Genomic DNA, 25578 nt, shown 5'->3' on the forward strand with positions numbered 1-25578 from the left:
CCAACTTAGTGAAGAAACGGCCTCACCTAGTACCATAGACCCGTCTTGGTTTCAACCAAGATGTGTGGAATAAAGGTGTGACCGTGTCGTCAATAAGTGCGCAGGGGAAACGGTATAAATATACAGAGGACTGTGGAAAGGGATTTGACTGCAAATAGAGATGTCTAAATTTTTCGTTTATTCAATTGTCGATTAATCGTGGGGTCATTTTTAAATATTCGATTCATTCGAATAATTGTTTTTCAGTATTCGATTAACCGAGCGAATATTTATTTCTTGTTATCAAAAAGAACAGATATATTTGTAATAAAAAAAGTATGAATCATAATTTTAAAAGTTACATTAAATATAATTTTGAAATGAACATGGTGCAGAATAATTGTTTTTGAATGAAATGGTATTTTAGTATATTGATAAATTTACCATTTCATGATTTTTTGAGGATGATTGAAAAAAAAGTACACAATGAGAATGATGCACAATGTTATTATTGTACCAACATAATTTTTTTTCTGTTCAAAATTACCTGTTCTTTGAATGTTGAATGAAATAGCTCATTTGTTTGAATATTTCTGCTTGGTCCTAATAGCTACTAGTTCAAAAGAGGTACATTTATAGAATCATTGACCACTAGTATGGTATATTTTCCTCGGCACTCTGAATTTGAATACTACTATTTTAGAACGGGAGCACCTTCTCTAAGTCCGCATTTTACTCCTGCAGACCCTGAATTCTTCTTCCCAGTCTCCTCCACCACCAGGGAATCATTTTTATGGTTCAACCGTAAAAGATTTAGCATATCCGAAAAAAATCGACGAAACACCATGACGGTTAACACTCCTATACTCGCGCATAGGTCTGAGAGACCAAGAAATCAATAATTCGTTCATTTCTCAGAAAACATCAACACTACGACATTGCGATTCTCTCTAGCTTCGTCATTCGTTGTTCATCATCGTTTGGCGTATCATATAAGTTGGTACGAGTGCTCCCGTGGCCGAGTGGTTAGCGTCATAACTAACATGCCGGGTGTTCGGGTTCGATTCCCGTTCTGGTCGGGAGAATTTTTCGTCAAAGAAATTTCCTCCGACTTGCACTGTGATCACCCGTATTCTAGAGCTTGCCACTCAGAATGCATTCAAGGCGTGTTATTTGGCATCGAAATCTCAACTAAGTACTAATAAAAATGACGCAAGTAATACTACGTTGAGACGGCGAAGTTCCCCTAGGAACGTTAGTGCCATTGAAGAAGAAGAAGAAGATTTCAAACCGAAGCTATATATTTTCAATTTCATGTTTTTTTTTTCAATTCCGCGAAACATTCATATACTTCCTGATCATCAGAAAAAAAATCTGGGGGAAGCTGGGGCGATGCATGAATAAGGTAAACATGAAATCTTCTAGTGAGGGCGAATTGAGCAAAAAGGTTTTTCGTTGCTTTCAATCCATTGCATGGCCTATTGCGTGTACGAGTTATCGTAATTGTTTGTACGATTGATTGTGAGTGAAGATCGCTGCTGATTTTTTTCTCTGAATGAACATCATGAAAAATGTTCTTACATGGAACCTATGTGTTGTCCAAACAGAAAATATGAAAAATTGCACATATTTTGTGCAAGCAATTTAAAACTTCTTTAAGGGCGACTAATCTGATAGAGAATAGCTGGTCTCATACAAACTAATGTCGTATCCAGATGACACCATTCCACCGTCAACGCGAAAAGCAGACATACGCAAGGCGTGAGTACTTTCACTCGCATCGGTTTCTGTTCTGCTTTCGCATGGAACAGTCATGAAAAATTGTTTGCGTATGAATGCGTCCGAGCGAAGTAATATTCGCACCCATTTACGCATTCGGCTTGGTGTTCCCGTGATGTAATCCAATACCATCAGTTTGGCTTGGTGTTCCCGTGATGTAATGGATCCAAAAATGGTCCAGTCGGTAATTTTTCCGATCATAGAGAACAAACTCATTGCACCACTGATACGCTCAAAATATTTCAAAAATCCAAATATATAACAATCCAATCAATTTTAGATCGGAACCAATGACGGAGAGGTCAAGAGAGAACGCGGTTTTGGTCATAGAATACGTCAACGGCGATCGCTTCATAAGTTTTCCAACCAGTGCTTTAAACAATCTTTGGTTTTTAAATTACAACATACGAATCAACAAATTAGAAGAATAAAAAAAAATTGATTGATGTACAATACCTTTCAATTCATCGACAACAGACGTGCTTTCATTGCTAGACAACGTATTTCCAGTATCAGAATTCTTTTGTTTTGAGCCTGTTTGTTGTGAAGGAACGTCATTTCGAATGGCTGAATTTTGTGAGATATCGCTAAAGATTTCTGGATGCAATCACCTGAAAATATACATGAGGGTAAAAAAGTATTACCAAAAAAGTAATAACCAAAATGAGCTGTAAAATCTTTCAGTGCAATATACAAAGTTTGGAAAAGAATAAATCAGAGCTAGTCAGAGTATTAGTTAAAGAAAAGTATACAGTTGGAATAATTTCTGAATGTTGGACGAAACAACAATATGAAAATAGTAAATACAAAATTCCGAGATACAACAATTACTATAGTTCAAGGTTAGATGGATACGGTGGTTTCATGATCGTAATCCATGAGGCAGTCAAAAATAGACCAATCGTAGTAGACTCTACGGAGGATATACAATGTGTAGGCAGGTATATGACCAAAATGGATGTAGCAATATTTTCAATATATGTTTCACCAAGTGCATCGGTCAACGAATTCAAAGAATTCCTGACAAAGTTATTCAAAAGCGTAGAAAAGTACAAAAAGGTTCTAATAGGCGGTGATTTGAACTCACATCATCATCTATGGGATCGTCACCACTCGGACGCGAAAGGGAGAATCCTTTTCGACTTTATCAATGACGAGGATATAATCCTGCTGAACAATGGTGAACCAACATACATACCAGCGGAGCTCAACAAAAAATCATCCACGATCGATCTGGTTATGGTCTCCCCAGCACTATACCATGATACGAAAATGGAGATTCTGCAGTACGGGATTGGCAGCAGACACCTTGTCATCCACATCACAATCAAGACTGAACAAACAACCACAAACAAATACTTTATCAACCGGAAACAAGTGACGGAACAATTAGGAAATTTGGACACAAAGCAAGTATACGGATGGGCCGAACTACAACAGATAGCACGAAAAATCCAGAAAACAGCGAAGCAGAAGAACCGGTACGAACCGAAGTTTTGGTGGAGTGCAGAAGTGGAAGAAGCATGGAGAAGCAAAAACGAAGCTAGGACCAAATTCAACAACAGTGGCAATCTAGAGGATTTAATGGAGATGAAAAGGAGAGAAAGTTTGTTCACAAGGTGCAAACACAAACTCATGAGGGAGAAATTTCAAGAATACGTCAATGAGATCGACCCAAGCACGAGCAGTAAAGAGTTATGGAAGAAGATTAACGGACTAACGGGCAAAAAGAAGAAAATGAACCAGCCCTCGGTCGTACATGAAGACGAAGAAGCCGCAATCCAATTCCTGAATGCCAATTTCCCAAGTGGGGACGACTACGGTGACTGTCTCTACAAGGAGGTCACGTACGACATTTTGAGCGTGGAAAAATGGAACGAAATTCTACATAAGAAGAAGAAGCCATCTGCAGCAGGCCCAGATGGCCTTAGCTACGAAATGTTAAGAAGTATAAAACCAGATGTTCGAGATAGCGTGATTTACGACCTCAACAGAATGTGGAAAAATTGTAGAGCTGATTTAGCGTTGAACAAAATAAAAGTAATTGCTATACCAAAACCGGGACGGAACCCAGAAATAATCAGCAACCTACGACCGATTTCCATGCTTAACTGCCCTTTGAAGATTATTAACTCGGCAGTACTAGGTGAACTCAATCAATTTATCCAGAAGAAGCGTGTGTTGCCGAATACATCATTTGGTTTCCGAAGACATAACTCTACCACAACATGCTTGAGCTACGTCACGAACCACATTAACGCTATCAAAAGAGAAGGTAAAGTAGCAGGTGCGATCTTCATTGATATGTCAAATGCGTACAACACCGTAAAAACAGGAACTCTGGAACAAATCCTCTTTGAATACGGTACTCCAATCGAATTTATCAAATGGATTGTGAACTTCCTTAAGGATAGAACAATCCTAATACAGGTAGGAACGAGGACAGTTGAAAGGACCGTCAGAGATGGACTTCCTCAAGGAGACGTTTTGTCCCCTGTATTGTTCAACATCTATACGGCACAGCTACACAATGGAATAACGGAAGGAGTAGTTCTGGTGCAATACGCCGACGACTTCATGGAGATAATCAAAGGTAAAAACTTCGAAGACGTTCAAAACCGCGGCCAGATCTTTTTGAACGAATTCAAGAGTAAAACTGAAAATTTGAACCTGAAAATAAATGAAATCAAAACAAAAGTCATGTTATTCCAGCTCAATAAAAAAGTTTTGAAGCTAAAGATAGGACACACAGAATTGGAATCGGTGAACATGTACAAATACCTTGGGGTTACACTCGATCGTTCATTAACTTATGGAGCACATATAAGGGAGATTAAGAGTTGCTCCACTGACAGGATTAACATGCTGAAGGTCGTGAGCAGTACACGAAATGGAGGACACCCTCAAACCCTAAACATACTGTACAACGCAATAGTTCGGAGCTACCTGGAATATGGGGTTTCGATATACGCAAACTCTTCAAAAACGAACCTGGAAAAATTCACGGTCACGAATAACGTTTGTTTGAGAAAAATAACGGGTTGTTCAAAAACAACACCAATTAACACTCTCTGCGCTATAGCCAGTCAACCACCCTTGCAATTTCATCGGAAGTTAACAACGGCAAAGGAAATAGTTAGACACGCACAGTACTCAACACCAGTCTGGAGGCAGTTAATTGCCCACAACGACATACCAGCAGATAAGCAAACTTACCAAGAAGCGGAAGTTCGAGGAGTACAAGGATGTTTTCAGCGAGATCTCACAAGTTGTATGGGTTCAATCAGAAATTGATGATCAACCATGGACTAAAAGAAATACATCAGCCAGAATCTTGAAGCAACTGGGAAAAATTCACGGACAATACAAGTTCCACCGGAAGATCTATACGGATGCTTCGAAGGACAACGATCACTGTGGCATTGGAATCTACGATGACTACAGCAAGAGGATGATCAGCAGGAAACTAAATCACTCTGTATGTACGATGTCGGCTGAGCTGGAAGCGATTGGAGAAGCTCTACGGTATTTGAAGAGGAACCAGCTCAATAATGCTGTTATTCTTACTGATTCGAAGTCTGGATGTGAGTTCATCAGAGGGCAACTAGATGCAACAGAAAGGGACGAAATCATTCAGGAAATCCTGGAAACAGCCATAACAACCAACTCCTGTATTCAGTGGATTCGGGGGCACGTGAACCTGGAAGGCAACGAGATAGCTGATAGTCTGGCTAAAGCCGGGCTCCAGTCGAACGAGGTGATCCACAATCGGTTTTTACCACACGATGCAATCAACTGGATCAAGAACGACGTCACTGAAAAAATACAACAATGGTATGTAAACTACACTCAAGAATTTGGCAAAGGAAGAAAGTTTTTCAAACTGCAGACAGGGATTAATTCGAAATCTTGGTTCCATAACCTGCCACTAACCAACACCGAGATAAGAACCCTAAACCGTCTACTGGCCGGACACGATTATTCTCCATTCTGGCTGAGCAAGATGAAAATTAAAGATGAGTTCTACTGCCAGCTTTGCGACTGCCTTAACACATCAGAACACATAATTTTCAACTGTATTAACTACGTAACACACAGAGACAAACACAACCTTGACAAATATTTCTCAATCCAAGATGCTTTCGACGACAAAAACATTGATACTCTGAAAAACATTTGTAAATTTCTCAAAGAAATCGAAATGAAAATCTAAACCGCTCTTTGCACCTTTTGACAAGACGAAAATAAACAAAAGCTACTCCCAATGAAAAACTGACTGGCGTTATAGCAAGCAAGGCGCCTAGAAGTATATACTAAGGTGGGCCAACTTGCTATAACCACTCTTCAGCCATCTTGAAAGTCTACTGTGTTTTGTTTGTAAACGAAACACAATACGCTATTGCCGAAGCTCGCTCGTGATCAGTCTGTCTCTTTCACGCTACAAGCAAATAATTCCCCTTCTACTTTCTTCCGTGCTGTTTTCATATACCGCTCCCCTAACCAACTTAGTGAAGAAACGGCCTCACCTAGTACCATAGACCCGTCTTGATAGCAAGTATGCTGTGCCATTTGACAGTGGGGATTGTCAAAGTCCCACGATTTAGAAGAAGAAGAAGAAGAAGTCGAACGGGTTACAAAATGCATTATTTTGCCAATTTCAACCCGTTCGGGATCCGGAATAGAGGTGAATTCCTTAATATTTTCCTTCGTTGATCGTATTGTTGTGAACCTATTCACGTTGGAGAGCATATTCGAACATATTCGTTGGCCGAGGCATTTTGATGTAATGTAATACTTTTCCGTTTACTATTTTTGAAAGCATAGGCAGCCGTGGCAGAGTTCCGAGCTCTGCAATACAATTTTCTTACCCAATGTTAAAGTTGCTTAAACTTACATTATACACCCATTAAACGTAAAAATAATAATTGTATTGATATCAATAAAATTTTATTCTATTGATTTTCATGACATGAAACGCTATGACTAAGGAATAACATTTTATTGAGTAGTTTTTTATAGCTGTTTCGATGATGTTGTCTGGCATCAGTGTCGAAAAAATAACGAATTTCACCAAACAAACAAAACCATGGTCGAAGATTGAAAAATGAAAATTTAACTTTCAGAGCACTTGCTCGAGTTTTGATGGGAAGTGTGCGAAAACGATCATTTTCTTCACACTGTTTCGCAAAATTATTGATTTTCAGGCGAGTGATGAGGGAGGGACATGAAAGAAATGAGCGCCATTGTGGCAGCCATTTGTTGCTAGCTTCCACTTTAACCTTAATATAGAGAAAACATATTGGAAACGGAAAAAGTAATTTTCTTTTATAATTTTTAGTTTGTGTTTAATTCAACCCAATGCGAATTTTAATTGGACTAACAACACCTACACTATACTATATGTAGAGCATATGGGAAGTCACTTTTTCTAATATTTCTTCACTTCTACAATTTTTCTCGCCGCTTAACCAAACGACCCGTTCTCGAGCGGAAAAACAGCTTGGTTTTTTATTTATGAAAATTGAAATAAATCGTTTCACATATCAAGTAATTTTCACCACAACACAAAATTTACACTTACACTTGTGATCATTTTTTCAATTAGATCAATTAGAACTGAGTGGATTTCCGAGCGGTGCTCGCTTATATACCGATTGGTGATTTCAATAGCCTGTTTTGAAAGCAATTTTAAGACTATTGAAACAAGTTTTTGGATCAAAAAGTGACAAGTATAGAACGCGTAGACATTTTATCTTTCGAATGAAGTGTTTATCATACCATTTCGTTCAGTTGTTTAGGAGCTATTAACGCTCAAAATCTCGGTCTCCGGCGTAACGCTTTCGTTTTCGAAACTTTGATTTTACACCCCGGTATAGAAATGAAAGACGTAGTTCTACGTCAAAACTTCGTTGCTTCGGGTTGATGAACAACTGTATGCTTCACCCAAACTACTTTATTGAAGATCGATATTTATTTACTTCACGTTTACTGCCGAACTTTTAATATGAACGTGAACGTGAACGTGAACAAAATCATCCGTGAAATGATCGTACTATTCCACCACCTGTTCAAGTTCACGTTAACGGGAACTCTAAACCAGCATTAATGAGCTACAAGCAATTGCACCGCGGCCTAACGTAGGTGTCGCATAAACTGATGTAGCTTTGCATAAATTCGTCAGATCTGTCGAATAAGATGTAACTTACTGTATCTGGAAATTTTCACATCATAATTGAACATTTTAGAAAAACAACTAAAAAACATCCATTTCGAACAATTAGCAAAATTTATCACACGAATGAAGAATTTTTTGGGTCCCAATGAATTGTATAAACAAAACAGAAGAAAAACATGCGTTAGTTTATAGTATAAATTACCTGAATGGCAATTTTTGCGACTAGGTGAGGTTTCCCGGCTAGAGTTTTTACTTTCCGCCGAAGATTGAGACATCACTTTTAGGGTTTCCATAAGATCTTAAAACAGATTGCAATGATGTTTATACTTCTTTATATTCCATCACAGTTTCTAACCAGCACTTTCTTATGAGGCACAGTTTTTATAGTATTATTCTCAACCAAGAAAAACAAAAAATGTAATGAATGACCGGTAAGCAATGAATTTAATAAGTGTTGATAACTTGAATATTCATATTAAAAGCAAAACAGTTTTCTCGAAGTGAACCACAAAGCGCTTTTGTTTATCCTTATGACGTTTGTGACTTATGGTACACTCAGAGAAAAGATATAGCGAAATTGTCTTTGAATATGAATTAGTTTCAACCAAGGTGCGTAGAAGTATTCCTAAGGTGGGTCAACTTGCTAAAACCACTCTTCAGCCATCTTGAAAGTCTACTGTGTTTTGTTTGTAAACGAAACACAATACGCTATTGCCGAAGCTCGCTCGTGATCAGTCTGTCTCTTTCACGCTACAAGCAAATAATTCCCCTTCTACTTTCTTCCGTGCTGTTTTCATATACCGCTCCCCTAACCAACTTAGTGAAGAAACGGCCTCACCTAGTACCATAGACCCGTCTTGATAGCAAGTATGCTGTGCCATTTGACAGTGGGGATTGTCAAAGTCCCACGATTTAGAAGAAGAAGAAGAAGAAGAAGAAGAAGTCGAACGGGTTACAAAATGCATTATTTTGCCAATTTCAACCCGTTCGGGATCCGGAATAGAGATGAATTCCTTAATATTTTCCTTCGTTGATCGTATTGTTGTGAACCTATTCACGTTGGAGAGCATATTCGAACATATTCGTTGGCCGAGGCATTTTGATGTAATGTAATACTTTTCCGTTTACTATTTTTGAAAGCATAGGCAGCCGTGGCAGAGTTCCGAGCTCTGCAATACAATTTTCTTACCCAATGTTAAAGTTGCTTAAACTTACATTATACACCCATTAAACGTAAAAATAATAATTGTATTGATATCAATAAAATTTTATTCTATTGATTTTCATGACATGAAACGCTATGACTAAGGAATAACATTTTATTGAGTAGTTTTTATAGCTGTTTCGATGATGTTGTCTGGCATCAGTGTCGAAAAAATAACGAATTTCACCAAACAAACAAAACCATGGTCGAAGATTGAAAAATGAAAATTTAACTTTCAGAGCACTTGCTCGAGTTTTGATGGGAAGTGTGCGAAAACGATCATTTTCTTCACACTGTTTCGCAAAATTATTGATTTTCGGGCGAGTGATGAGGGAGGGACATGAAAGAAATGAGCGCCATTGTGGCAGCCATTTGTTGCTAGCTTCCACTTTAACTTTAATATAGAGAAAATATATTGGAAACGGAAAAAGTAATTTTCTTTTATAATTTTTAGTTTGTGTTTAATTCAACCCAATGCGAATTTTAATTGGAATAACAACACCTACACTATACTATATGTAGAGCATATGGGAAGTCACTTTTTCTAATATTTCTTCACTTCTACAATTTTTCTCGCCGCTTAACCAAACGACCCGTTCTCGAGCGGAAAAACAGCTTGGTTTTTTATTTATGAAAATTGAAATAAATCGTTTCACATATCAAGTAATTTTCACCACAACACAAAATTTACACTTACACTTGTGATCATTTTTTCAATTAGATCAATTAGAACTGAGTGGATTTCCGAGCGGTGCTCGCTTATATACCGATTGGTGATTTCAATAGCCTGTTTTGAAAGCAATTTTAAGACTATTGAAACAAGTTTTTGGATCAAAAAGTGACAAGTATAGAACGCGTAGACATTTTATCTTTCGAATGAAGTGTTTATCATACCATTTCGTTCAGTTGTTTAGGAGCTATTAACGCTCAAAATCTCGGTCTCCGGCGTAACGCTTTCGTTTTCGAAACTTTGATTTTACACCCCGGTATAGAAATGAAAGACGTAGTTCTACGTCAAAACTTCGTTGCTTCGGGTTGATGAACAACTGTATGCTTCACCCAAACTACTTTATTGAAGATCGATATTTATTTACTTCACGTTTACTGCCGAACTTTTAATATGAACGTGAACGTGAACGTGAACAAAATCATCCGTGAAATGATCGTACTATTCCACCACCTGTTCAAGTTCACGTTAACGGGAACTCTAAACCAGCATTAATGAGCTACAAGCAATTGCACCGCGGCCTAACGTAGGTGTCGCATAAACTGATGTAGCTTTGCATAAATTCGTCAGATCTGTCGAATAAGATGTAACTTACTGTATCTGGAAATTTTCACATCATAATTGAACATTTTAGAAAAACAACTAAAAAACATCCATTTCGAACAATTAGCAAAATTTATCACACGAATGAAGAATTTTTTGGGTCCCAATGAATTGTATAAACAAAACAGAAGAAAAATATGCGTTAGTTTATAGTATAAATTACCTGAATGGCAATTTTTACGACTAGGTGAGGTTTCCCGGCTAGAGTTTTTACTTTCCGCCGAAGTTTGAGACATCACTTTTAGGGTTTCCATAAGATCTTAAAACAGATTGCAATGATGTTTATACTTCTTTATATTCCATCACAGTTTCTAACCAGCACTTTCTTATGAGGCACAGTTTTTATAGTATTATTCTCAACCAAGAAAAACAAAAAATGTAATGAATGACCGGTAAGCAATGAATTTAATAAGTGTTGATAACTTGAATATTCATATTAAAAGCAAAACAGTTTTCTCGAAGTGAACCACAAAGCGCTTTTGTTTATCCTTATGACGTTTGTGACTTATGGTACACTCAGAGAAAAGATATAGCGAAATTGTCTTTGAATATGAATTAGTTTCAACCAAGGTGCGTAGAAGTATTCCTAAGGTGGGCAACTTGCTAAAACCACTCTTCAGCCATCTTGAAAGTCTACTGTGTGTTGTTTGTAAACGAAACACAATACGCTATTGCCGAAGCTCGCTCGTGATCAGTCTGTCTCTTTCACGCTACAAGCAAATAATTCCCCTTCTACTTTCTTCCGTGCTGTTTTCATATACCGCTCCCCTAACCAACTTAGTGAAGAAACGGCCTCACCTAGTACCATAGACCCGTCTTGATAGCAAGTATGCTGTGCCATTTGACAGTGGGGATTGTCAAAGTCCCACGATTTAGAAGAAGAAGAAGAAGAAGAAGTCGAACGGGTTACAAAATGCATTATTTTGCCAATTTCAACCCGTTCGGGATCCGGAATAGAGGTGAATTCCTTAATATTTTCCTTCGTTGATCGTATTGTTGTGAACCTATTCACGTTGGAGAGCATATTCGAACATATTCGTTGGCCGAGGCATTTTGATGTAATGTAATACTTTTCCGTTTACTATTTTTGAAAGCATAGGCAGCCGTGGCAGAGTTCCGAGCTCTGCAATACAATTTTCTTACCCAATGTTAAAGTTGCTTAAACTTACATTATACACCCATTAAACGTAAAAATAATAATTGTATTGATATCAATAAAATTTTATTCTATTGATTTTCATGACATGAAACGCTATGACTAAGGAATAACATTTTATTGAGTAGTTTTTATAGCTGTTTCGATGATGTTGTCTGGCATCAGTGTCGAAAAAATAACGAATTTCACCAAACAAACAAAACCATGGTCGAAGATTGAAAAATGAAAATTTAACTTTCAGAGCACTTGCTCGAGTTTTGATGGGAAGTGTGCGAAAACGATCATTTTCTTCACACTGTTTCGCAAAATTATTGATTTTCGGGCGAGTGATGAGGGAGGGACATGAAAGAAATGAGCGCAATTGTGGCAGCCATTTGTTGCTAGCTTCCACTTTAACCTTAATATAGAGAAAACATATTGGAAACGGAAAAAGTAATTTTCTTTTATAATTTTTAGTTTGTGTTTAATTCAACCCAATGCGAATTTTAATTGGACTAACAACACCTACACTATACTATATGTAGAGCATATGGGAAGTCACTTTTTCTAATATTTCTTCACTTCTACAATTTTTCTCGCCGCTTAACCAAACGACCCGTTCTCGAGCGGAAAAACAGCTTGGTTTTTTATTTATGAAAATTGAAATAAATCGTTTCACATATCAAGTAATTTTCACCACAACACAAAATTTACACTTACACTTGTGATCATTTTTTCAAATAGATCAATTAGAACTGAGTGGATTTCCGAGCGGTGCTCGCTTATATACCGATTGGTGATTTCAATAGCCTGTTTTGAAAGCAATTTTAAGACTATTGAAACAAGTTTTTGGATCAAAAAGTGACAAGTATAGAACGCGTAGACATTTTATCTTTCGAATGAAGTGTTTATCATACCATTTCGTTCAGTTGTTTAGGAGCTATTAACGCTCAAAATCTCGGTCTCCGGCGTAACGCTTTCGTTTTCGAAACTTTGATTTTACACCCCGGTATAGAAATGAAAGACGTAGTTCTACGTCAAAACTTCGTTGCTTCGGGTTGATGAACAACTGTATGCTTCACCCAAACTACTTTATTGAAGATCGATATTTATTTACTTCACGTTTACTGCCGAACTTTTAATATGAACGTGAACGTGAACGTGAACAAAATCATCCGTGAAATGATCGTACTATTCCACCACCTGTTCAAGTTCACGTTAACGGGAACTCTAAACCAGCATTAATGAGCTGCAAGCAATTGCACCGCGGCCTAACGTAGGTGTCGCATAAACTGATGTAGCTTTGCATAAATTCGTCAGATCTGTCGAATAAGATGTAACTTACTGTATCTGGAAATTTTCACATCATAATTGAACATTTTAGAAAAACAACTAAAAAACATCCATTTCGAACAATTAGCAAAATTTATCACACGAATGAAGAATTTTTTGGGTCCCAATGAATTGTATAAACAAAACAGAAGAAAAATATGCGTTAGTTTATAGTATAAATTACCTGAATGGCAATTTTTGCGACTAGGTGAGGTTTCCCGGCTAGAGTTTTTACTTTCCGCCGAAGTTTGAGACATCACTTTTAGGGTTTCCATAAGATCTTAAAACAGATTGCAATGATGTTTATACTTCTTTATATTCCATCACAGTTTCTAACCAGCACTTTCTTATGAGGCACAGTTTTTATAGTATTATTCTCAACCAAGAAAAACAAAAAATGTAATGAATGACCGGTAAGCAATGAATTTAATAAGTGTTGATAACTTGAATATTCATATTAAAAGCAAAACAGTTTTCTCGAAGTGAACCACAAAGCGCTTTTGTTTATCCTTATGACGTTTGTGACTTATGGTACACTCAGAGAAAAGATATAGCGAAATTGTCTTTGAATATGAATTAGTTTCAACCAAGGTGCGTAGAAGTATTCCTAAGGTGGGTCAACTTGCTAAAACCACTCTTCAGCTATCTTGGAAGTCTACTGTTTTGTTTGTAAACAAAACACAATACGCTTGTGCCCAAGCTCGCTCGTGATCAGTCTGTCTCTTTCACACTTCAAGGAAAAAATTCCCCTTCTGCTTTCTTCCGTACTGTTTTCATATACCGCTCCCCTAACCAACTTAGTGAAGAAACGGCCTCACCTAGTACCATAGACCCGTCTTGGTTTCAACCAAGATGTGTGGAATAAAGGTGTGACCGTGTCGTCAATAAGTGCGCAGGGGAAACGGTATAAATATACAGAGGACTGTGGAAAGGGATTTGACTGCAAATAGAGATGTCTAAATTTTTCGTTTATTCAATTGTCGATTAATCGTGGGGTCATTTTTAAATATTCGATTCATTCGAATAATTGTTTTTCAGTATTCGATTAACCGAGCGAATATTTATTTCTTGTTATCAAAAAGAACAGATATATTTGTAATAAAAAAAGTATGAATCATAATTTTAAAAGTTACATTAAATATAATTTTGAAATGAACATGGTGCAGAATAATTGTTTTTGAATGAAATGGTATTTTAGTATATTGATAAATTTACCATTTCATGATTTTTTGAGGATGATTGAAAAAAAAGTACACAATGAGAATGATGCACAATGTTATTATTGTACCAACATAATTTTTTTTCTGTTCAAAATTACCTGTTCTTTGAATGTTGAATGAAATAGCTCATTTGTTTGAATATTTCTGCTTGGTCCTAATAGCTACTAGTTCAAAAGAGGTACATTTATAGAATCATTGACCACTAGTATGGTATATTTTCCTCGGCACTCTGAATTTGAATACTACTATTTTAGAACGGGAGCACCTTCTCTAAGTCCGCATTTTACTCCTGCAGACCCTGAATTCTTCTTCCCAGTCTCCTCCACCACCAGGGAATCATTTTTATGGTTCAACCGTAAAAGATTTAGCATATCCGAAAAAAATCGACGAAACACCATGACGGTTAACACTCCTATACTCGCGCATAGGTCTGAGAGACCAAGAAATCAATAATTCGTTCATTTCTCAGAAAACATCAACACTACGACATTGCGATTCTCTCTAGCTTCGTCATTCGTTGTTCATCATCGTTTGGCGTATCATATAAGTTGGTACGAGTGCTCCCGTGGCCGAGTGGTTAGCGTCATAACTAACATGCCGGGTGTTCGGGTTCGATTCCCGTTCTGGTCGGGAGAATTTTTCGTCAAAGAAATTTCCTCCGACTTGCACTGTGATCACCCGTATTCTAGAGCTTGCCACTCAGAATGCATTCAAGGCGTGTTATTTGGCATCGAAATCTCAACTAAGTACTAATAAAAATGACGCAAGTAATACTACGTTGAGACGGCGAAGTTCCCCTAGGAACGTTAGTGCCATTGAAGAAGAAGAAGAAGATTTCAAACCGAAGCTATATATTTTCAATTTCATGTTTTTTTTTTCAATTCCGCGAAACATTCATATACTTCCTGATCATCAGAAAAAAAATCTGGGGGAAGCTGGGGCGATGCATGAATAAGGTAAACATGAAATCTTCTAGTGAGGGCGAATTGAGCAAAAAGGTTTTTCGTTGCTTTCAATCCATTGCATGGCCTATTGCGTGTACGAGTTATCGTAATTGTTTGTACGATTGATTGTGAGTGAAGATCGCTGCTGATTTTTTTCTCTGAATGAACATCATGAAAAATGTTCTTACATGGAACCTATGTGTTGTCCAAACAGAAAATATGAAAAATTGCACATATTTTGTGCAAGCAATTTAAAACTTCTTTAAGGGCGACTAATCTGATAGAGAATAGCTGGTCTCATACAAACTAATGTCGTATCCAGATGACACCATTCCACCGTCAACGCGAAAAGCAGACATACGCAAGGCGTGAGTACTTTCACTCGCATCGGTTTCTGTTCTGCTTTCGCATGGAACAGTCATGAAAAATTGTTTGCGTATGAATGCGTCCGAGCGAAGTAATATTCGCACCCATTTACGCATTCGGCTTGGTGTTCCCGTGATGTAATCCAATACCATCAGTTTGGCTTGGTGTTCCCGTGATGTAATGGATCCAAAAATGGTCCAGTCGGTAATTTTTCCGATCATAGAGAACAAACTCATTGCACCACTGATACGCTCAAAATATTTCAAAAATCCAAATATATAACAATCCAATCAATTTTAGATCGGAACCAATGACGGAGAGGTCAAGAGAGAACGCGGTTTTGGTCATAGAATACGTCAACGGCGATCGCTTCATAAGTTTTCCAACCAGTGCTTTAAACAATCTTTGGTTTTTAAATTACAACATACGAATCAACAAATTAGAAGAATAAAAAAAAATTGATTGATGTACAATACCTTTCAATTCATCGACAACAGACGTGCTTTCATTGCTAGACAACGTATTTCCAGTATCAGAATTCTTTTGTTTTGAGCCTGTTTGTTGTGAAGGAACGTCATTTCGAATGGCTGAATTTTGTGAGATATCGTCTAAAGATTTCTGGATGCAATCACCTGAAAATATACATGAGGGTAAAAAAGTATTACCAAAAAAGTAATAACCAAAATGAGCTGTAAAATCTTTCAGTGCAATATACAAAGTTTGGAAAAGAATAAATCAGAGCTAGTCAGAGTATTAGTTAAAGAAAAGTATACAGTTGGAATAATTTCTGAATGTTGGACGAAACAACAATATGAAAATAGTAAATACAAAATTCCGAGATACAACAATTACTATAGTTCAAGGTTAGATGGATACGGTGGTTCCATGATCGTAATCCATGAGGCAGTCAAAAATAGACCAATCGTAGTAGACTCTACGGAGGATATACAATGTGTAGGCAGGTATATGACCAAAATGGATGTAGCAATATTTTCAATATATGTTTCACCAAGTGCATCGGTCAACGAATTCAAAGAATTCCTGACAAAGTTATTCAAAAGCGTAGAAAAGTACAAAAAGGTTCTAATAGGCGGTGATTTGAACTCACATCATCATCTATGGGATCGTCACCACTCGGACGCGAAAGGGAGAATCCTTTTCGACTTTATCAATGACGAGGATATAATCCTGCTGAACAATGGTGAACCAACATACATACCAGCGGAGCTCAACAAAAAATCATCCACGATCGATCTGGTTATGGTCTCCCCAGCACTATACCATGATACGAAAATGGAGATTCTGCAGTACGGGATTGGCAGCAGACACCTTGTCATCCACATCACAATCAAGACTGAACAAACAACCACAAACAAATACTTTATCAACCGGAAACAAGTGACGGAACAATTAGGAAATTTGGACACAAAGCAAGTATACGGATGGGCCGAACTACAACAGATAGCACGAAAAATCCAGAAAACAGCGAAGCAGAAGAACCGGTACGAACCGAAGTTTTGGTGGAGTGCAGAAGTGGAAGAAGCATGGAGAAGCAAAAACGAAGCTAGGACCAAATTCAACAACAGTGGCAATCTAGAGGATTTAATGGAGATGAAAAGGAGAGAAAGTTTGTTCACAAGGTGCAAACACAAACTCATGAGGGAGAAATTTCAAGAATACGTCAATGAGATCGACCCAAGCACGAGCAGTAAAGAGTTATGGAAGAAGATTAACGGACTAACGGGCAAAAAGAAGAAAATGAACCAGCCCTCGGTCGTACATGAAGACGAAGAAGCCGCAATCCAATTCCTGAATGCCAATTTCCCAAGTGGGGACGACTACGGTGACTGTCTCTACAAGGAGGTCACGTACGACATTTTGAGCGTGGAAAAATGGAACGAAATTCTACATAAGAAGAAGAAGCCATCTGCAGCAGGCCCAGATGGCCTTAGCTACGAAATGTTAAGAAGTATAAAACCAGATGTTCGAGATAGCGTGATTTACGACCTCAACAGAATGTGGAAAAATGGTAGAGCTGATTTAGCGTTGAACAAAATAAAAGTAATTGCTATACCAAAACCGGGACGGAACCCAGAAATAATCAGCAACCTACGACCGATTTCCATGCTTAACTGCCCTTTGAAGATTATTAACTCGGCAGTACTAGGTGAACTCAATCAATTTATCCAGAAGAAGCGTGTGTTGCCGAATACATCATTTGGTTTCCGAAGACATAACTCTACCACAACATGCTTGAGCTACGTCACGAACCACATTAACGCTATCAAAAGAGAAGGTAAAGTAGCAGGTGCGATCTTCATTGATATGTCAAATGCGTACAACACCGTAAAAACAGGAACTCTGGAACAAATCCTCTTTGAATACGGTACTCCAATCGAATTTATCAAATGGATTGTGAACTTCCTTAAGGATAGAACAATCCAAACACAGGTAGGAACGAGGACAGTTGAAAGGACCGTTAGAGATGGACTTCCTCAAGGAGACGTTTTGTCCCCTGTATTGTTCAACATCTATACGGCACAGGTACACAATGGAATAACGGAAGGAGTAGTTCTGGTGCAATACGCCGACGACTTCATGGAGATAATCAAAGGTAAAAACTTCGAAGACGTTCAAAACCGCGGCCAGATCTTTTTGAACGAATTCAAGAGTAAAACTGAAAATTTGAACCTGAAAATAAATGAAATCAAAACAAAAGTCATGTTATTCCAGCTCAATAAAAAAGTTTTGAAGCTAAAGATAGGACACACAGAATTGGAATCGGTGAACATGTACAAATACCTTGGGGTTACACTCGATCGTTCATTAACTTATGGAGCACATATAAGGGAGATTAAGAGTTGCTCCACTGACAGGATTAACATGCTGAAGGTCGTGAGCAGTACACGAAATGGAGGACACCCTCAAACCCTAAACATACTGTACAACGCAATAGTTCGGAGCTACCTGGAATATGGGGTTTCGATATACGCAAACTCTTCAAAAACGAACCTGGAAAAACTCACGGTCACGAATAACGTTTGTTTGAGAAAAATAACGGGTTGTTCAAAAACAACACCAATTAACACTCTCTGCGCTATAGCCAGTCAACCACCCTTGCAATTTCATCGGAAGTTAACAACGGCAAAGGAAATAGTTAGACACGCACAGTACTCAACACCAGTCTGGAGGCAGCCCACAACGACATACCAGCAGATAAGCAAACTTACCAAGAAGCGGAAGTTCGAGGAGTACAAGGATGTTTTCAGCGAGATCTCACAAGTTGTATGGGTTCAATCAGAAATTGATGATCAACCATGGACTAAAAGAAATACATCAGCCAGAATCTTGAAGCAACTGGGAAAAATTCACGGACAATACAAGTTCCACCGGAAGATCTATACGGATGCTTCGAAGGACAACGATCACTGTGGCATTGGAATCTACGATGACTACAGCAAGAGGATGATCAGCAGGAAACTAAATCACTCTGTATGTACGATGTCGGCTGAGCTGGAAGCGATTGGAGAAGCTCTACGGTATTTGAAGAGGAACCAGCTCAATAATGCTGTTATTCTTACTGATTCGAAGTCTGGATGTGAGTTCATCAGAGGGCAACTAGATGCAACAGAAAGGGACGAAATCATTCAGGAAATCCTGGAAACAGCCATAACAACCAACTCCTGTATTCAGTGGATTCCGGGGCACGTGAACCTGGAAGGCAACGAGATAGCTGATAGTCTGGCTAAAGCCGGGCTCCAGTCGAACGAGGTGATCCACAATCGGTTTTTACCACACGATGCAATCAACTGGATCAAGAACGACGTCACTGAAAAAATACAACAATGGTATGTAAACTACACTCAAGAATTTGGCAAAGGAAGAAAGTTTTTCAAACTGCAGACAGGGATTAATTCGAAATCTTGGTTCCATAACCTGCCACTAACCAACACCGAGATAAGAACCCTAAACCGTCTACTGGCCGGACACGATTATTCTCCATTCTGGCTGAGCAAGATGAAAATTAAAGATGAGTTCTACTGCCAGCTTTGCGACTGCCTTAACACATCAGAACACATAATTTTCAACTGTATTAACTACGTAACACACAGAGACAAACACAACCTTGACAAATATTTCTCAATCCAAGATGCTTTCGACGACAAAAACATTGATACTCTGAAAAACATTTGTAAATTTCTCAAAGAAATAGAAATGAAAATCTAAACCGCTCTTTGCACCTTTTGACAAGACGAAAATAAACAAAAGCTACTCCCAATGAAAAACTGACTGGCGTTATAGCAAGCAAGGCGCCTAGAAGTATATACTAAGGTGGGCCAACTTGCTATAACCACTCTTCAGCCATCTTGAAAGTCTACTGTGTTTTGTTTGTAAACGAAACACAATACGCTATTGCCGAAGCTCGCTCGTGATCAGTCTGTCTCTTTCACGCTACAAGCAAATAATTCCCCTTCTACTTTCTTCCGTGCTGTTTTCATATACCGCTCCCCTAACCAACTTAGTGAAGAAACGGCCTCACCTAGTACCATAGACCCGTCTTGATAGCAAGTATGCTGTGCCATTTGACAGTGGGGATTGTCAAAGTCCCACGATTTAGAAGAAGAAGAAGAAGAAGAAGTCGAACGGGTTACAAAATGCATTATTTTGCCAATTTCAACCCGTTCGGGATCCGGAATAGAGGTGAATTCCTTAATATTTTCCTTCGTTGATCGTATTGTTGTGAACCTATTCACGTTGGAGAGCATATTCGAACATATTCGTTGGCCGAGGCATTTTGATGTAATGTAATACTTTTCCGTTTACTATTTTTGAAAGCATAGGCAGCCGTGGCAGAGTTCCGAGCTCTGCAATACAATTTTCTTACCCAATGTTAAAGTTGCTTAAACTTACATTATACACCCATTAAACGTAAAAATAATAATTGTATTGATATCAATAAAATTTTATTCTATTGATTTTCATGACATGAAACGCTATGACTAAGGAATAACATTTTATTGAGTAGTTTTTATAGCTGTTTCGATGATGTTGTCTGGCATCAGTGTCGAAAAAATAACGAATTTCACCAAACAAACAAAACCATGGTCGAAGATTGAAAAATGAAAATTTAACTTTCAGAGCACTTGCTCGAGTTTTGATGGGAAGTGTGCGAAAACGATCATTTTCTTCACACTGTTTCGCAAAATTATTGATTTTCGGGCGAGTGATGAGGGAGGGACATGAAAGAAATGAGCGCCATTGTGGCAGCCATTTGTTGCTAGCTTCCACTTTAACCTTAATATAGAGAAAACATATTGGAAACGGAAAAAGTAATTTTCTTTTATAATTTTTAGTTTGTGTTTAATTCAACCCAATGCGAATTTTAATTGGACTAACAACACCTACACTATACTATATGTAGAGCATATGGGAAGTCACTTTTTCTAATATTTCTTCACTTCTACAATTTTTCTCGCCGCTTAACCAAACGACCCGTTCTCGAGCGGAAAAACAGCTTGGTTTTTTATTTATGAAAATTGAAATAAATCGTTTCACATATCAAGTAATTTTCACCACAACACAAAATTTACACTTACACTTGTGATCATTTTTTCAATTAGATCAATTAGAACTGAGTGGATTTCCGAGCGGTGCTCGCTTATATACCGATTGGTGATTTCAATAGCCTGTTTTGAAAGCAATTTTAAGACTATTGAAACAAGTTTTTGGATCAAAAAGTGACAAGTATAGAACGCGTAGACATTTTATCTTTCGAATGAAGTGTTTATCATACCATTTCGTTCAGTTGTTTAGGAGCTATTAACGCTCAAAATCTCGGTCTCCGGCGTAACGCTTTCGTTTTCGAAACTTTGATTTTACACCCCGGTATAGAAATGAAAGACGTAGTTCTACGTCAAAACTTCGTTGCTTCGGGTTGATGAACAACTGTATGCTTCACCCAAACTACTTTATTGAAGATCGATATTTATTTACTTCACGTTTACTGCCGAACTTTTAATATGAACGTGAACGTGAACGTGAACGTGAACGTGAACAAAATCATCCGTGAAATGATCGTACTATTCCACCACCTGTTCAAGTTCACGTTAACGGGAACTCTAAACCAGCACTAATGAGCTGCAAGCAATTGCACCGCGGCCTAACGTAGGTGTCGCATAAACTGATGTAGCTTTGCATAAATTCGTCAGATCTGTCGAATAAGATGTAACTTACTGTATCTGGAAATTTTCACATCATAATTGAACATTTTAGAAAAACAACTAAAAAACATCCATTTCGAACAATTAGCAAAATTTATCACACGAATGAAGAATTTTTTGGGTCCCAATGAATTGTATAAACAAAACAGAAGAAAAATATGCGTTAGTTTATAGTATAAATTACCTGAATGGCAATTTTTGCGACTAGGTGAGGTTTCCCGGCTAGAGTTTTTACTTTCCGCCGAAGTTTGAGACATCACTTTTAGGGTTTCCATAAGATCTTAAAACAGATTGCAATGATGTTTATACTTCTTTATATTCCATCACAGTTTCTAACCAGCACTTTCTTATGAGGCACAGTTTTTATAGTATTATTCTCAACCAAGAAAAACAAAAAATGTAATGAATGACCGGTAAGCAATGAATTTAATAAGTGTAACTTGAATAAACTTGAATATTCATATTAAAAGCAAAACAGTTTTCTCGAAGTGAACCACAAAGCGCTTTTGTTTATCCTTATGACGTTTGTGACTTATGGTACACTCAGAGAAAAGATATAGCGAAATTGTCTTTGAATATGAATTAATTTCAACCAAGGTGCGTAGAAGTATTCCTAAGGTGGGCAACTTGCTAAAACCACTCTTCAGCCATCTTGAAAGTCTACTGTGTTTTGTTTGTAAACGAAACACAATACGCTATTGCCGAAGCTCGCTCGTGATCAGTCTGTCTCTTTCACGCTACAAGCAAATAATTCCCCTTCTACTTTCTTCCGTGCTGTTTTCATATACCGCTCCCCTAACCAACTTAGTGAAGAAACGGCCTCACCTAGTACCATAGACCCGTCTTGATAGCAAGTATGCTGTGCCATTTGACAGTGGGGATTGTCAAAGTCCCACGATTTAGAAGAAGAAGAAGAAGAAGAAGTCGAACGGGTTACAAAATGCATTATTTTGCCAATTTCAACCCGTTCGGGATCCGGAATAGAGGTGAATTCCTTAATATTTTCCTTCGTTGATCGTATTGTTGTGAACCTATTCACGTTGGAGAGCATATTCGAACATATTCGTTGGCCGAGGCATTTTGATGTAATGTAATACTTTTCCGTTTACTATTTTTGAAAGCATAGGCAGCCGTGGCAGAGTTCCGAGCTCTGCAATACAATTTTCTTACCCAATGTTAAAGTTGCTTAAACTTACATTATACACCCATTAAACGTAAAAATAATAATTGTATTGATATCAATAAAATTTTATTCTATTGATTTTCATGACATGAAACGCTATGACTAAGGAATAACATTTTATTGAGTAGTTTTTATAGCTGTTTCGATGATGTTGTCTGGCATCAGTGTCGAAAAAATAACGAATTTCACCAAACAAACAAAACCATGGTCGAAGATTGAAAAATGAAAATTTAACTTTCAGAGCACTTGCTCGAGTTTTGATGGGAAGTGTGCGAAAACGATCATTTTCTTCACACTGTTTCGCAAAATTATTGATTTTCGGGCGAGTGATGAGGGAGGGACATGAAAGAAATGAGCGCAATTGTGGCAGCCATTTGTTGCTAGCTTCCACTTTAACCTTAATATAGAGAAAACATATTGGAAACGGAAAAAGTAATTTTCTTTTATAATTTTTAGTTTGTGTTTAATTCAACCCAATGCGAATTTTAATTGGACTAACAACACCTACACTATACTATATGTAGAGCATATGGGAAGTCACTTTTTCTAATATTTCTTCACTTCTACAATTTTTCTCGCCGCTTAACCAAACGACCCGTTCTCGAGCGGAAAAACAGCTTGGTTTTTTATTTATGAAAATTGAAATAAATCGTTTCACATATCAAGTAATTTTCACCACAACACAAAATTTACACTTACACTTGTGATCATTTTTTCAAATAGATCAATTAGAACTGAGTGGATTTCCGAGCGGTGCTCGCTTATATACCGATTGGTGATTTCAATAGCCTGTTTTGAAAGCAATTTTAAGACTATTGAAACAAGTTTTTGGATCAAAAAGTGACAAGTATAGAACGCGTAGACATTTTATCTTTCGAATGAAGTGTTTATCATACCATTTCGTTCAGTTGTTTAGGAGCTATTAACGCTCAAAATCTCGGTCTCCGGCGTAACGCTTTCGTTTTCGAAACTTTGATTTTACACCCCGGTATAGAAATGAAAGACGTAGTTCTACGTCAAAACTTCGTTGCTTCGGGTTGATGAACAACTGTATGCTTCACCCAAACTACTTTATTGAAGATCGATATTTATTTACTTCACGTTTACTGCCGAACTTTTAATATGAACGTGAACGTGAACGTGAACAAAATCATCCGTGAAATGATCGTACTATTCCACCACCTGTTCAAGTTCACGTTAACGGGAACTCTAAACCAGCATTAATGAGCTGCAAGCAATTGCACCGCGGCCTAACGTAGGTGTCGCATAAACTGATGTAGCTTTGCATAAATTCGTCAGATCTGTCGAATAAGATGTAACTTACTGTATCTGGAAATTTTCACATCATAATTGAACATTTTAGAAAAACAACTAAAAAACATCCATTTCGAACAATTAGCAAAATTTATCACACGAATGAAGAATTTTTTGGGTCCCAATGAATTGTATAAACAAAACAGAAGAAAAATATGCGTTAGTTTATAGTATAAATTACCTGAATGGCAATTTTTGCGACTAGGTGAGGTTTCCCGGCTAGAGTTTTTACTTTCCGCCGAAGTTTGAGACATCACTTTTAGGGTTTCCATAAGATCTTAAAACAGATTGCAATGATGTTTATACTTCTTTATATTCCATCACAGTTTCTAACCAGCACTTTCTTATGAGGCACAGTTTTTATAGTATTATTCTCAACCAAGAAAAACAAAAAATGTAATGAATGACCGGTAAGCAATGAATTTAATAAGTGTTGATAACTTGAATATTCATATTAAAAGCAAAACAGTTTTCTCGAAGTGAACCACAAAGCGCTTTTGTTTATCCTTATGACGTTTGTGACTTATGGTACACTCAGAGAAAAGATATAGCGAAATTGTCTTTGAATATGAATTAGTTTCAACCAAGGTGCGTAGAAGTATTCCTAAGGTGGGTCAACTTGCTAAAACCACTCTTCAGCTATCTTGGAAGTCTACTGTTTTGTTTGTAAACAAAACACAATACGCTTGTGCCCAAGCTTGCTCGTGATCAGTCTGTCTCTTTCACACTTCAAGGAAAAAAATCCCCTTCTGCTTTCTTCCGTACTGTTTTCATATACCGCTCCCCTAACCAACTTAGTGAAGAAACGGCCTCACCTAGTACCATAGACCCGTCTTGGTTTCAACCAAGATGTGTGGAATAAAGGTGTGACCGTGTCGTCAATAAGTGCGCAGGGGAAACGGTATAAATATACAGAGGACTGTGGAAAGGGATTTGACTGCAAATAGAGATGTCTAAATTTTTCGTTTATTCAATTGTCGATTAATCGTGGGGTCATTTTTAAATATTCGATTCATTCGAATAATTGTTTTTCAGTATTCGATTAACCGAGCGAATATTTATTTCTTGTTATCAAAAAGAACAGATATATTTGTAATAAAAAAGTATGATGTCATAATTTTAAAAGTTACATTAAATATAATTTTGAAATAAACATGGTGCAGAATAATTGTTTTTGAATGAAATGGTATTTTAGTATATTGATAAATTTACCATTTCATGATTTTTTGAGGATGATTGAAAAAAAAGTACACAATGAGAATGATGCACAATGTTATTATTGTACCAACATAATTTTTTTTCTGTTCAAAATTACCTGTTCTTTGAATGTTGAATGAAATAGCTCATTTGTTTGAATATTTCTGCTTGGTCCTAATAGCTACTAGTTCAAAAGAGG

The 25578-nt window shown here is 37.4% G+C and overlaps 1 long non-coding RNA gene across 1 annotated transcript; it reads right to left on the reverse strand.

Annotated features, from left to right (window-relative positions):
- Nucleotides 1-2196: 2196 nt before the first annotated feature.
- On the reverse strand, nt 2197-16099 carry LOC129782473 (uncharacterized). The gene is made up of 2 exons (XR_008744594.1): nt 15941-16099; nt 2197-2369 (listed from the first exon to the last, which is right to left on the reverse strand). It is a non-coding gene; the product is annotated as an uncharacterized LOC129782473 (long non-coding RNA).
- Nucleotides 16100-25578: the final 9479 nt, after the last annotated feature.

Source organism: Toxorhynchites rutilus, unplaced genomic scaffold, assembly GCF_029784135.1.
Source record: "Toxorhynchites rutilus septentrionalis strain SRP unplaced genomic scaffold, ASM2978413v1 HiC_scaffold_9, whole genome shotgun sequence".
NCBI classification, from domain to species: domain Eukaryota; kingdom Metazoa; phylum Arthropoda; class Insecta; order Diptera; family Culicidae; genus Toxorhynchites; species Toxorhynchites rutilus.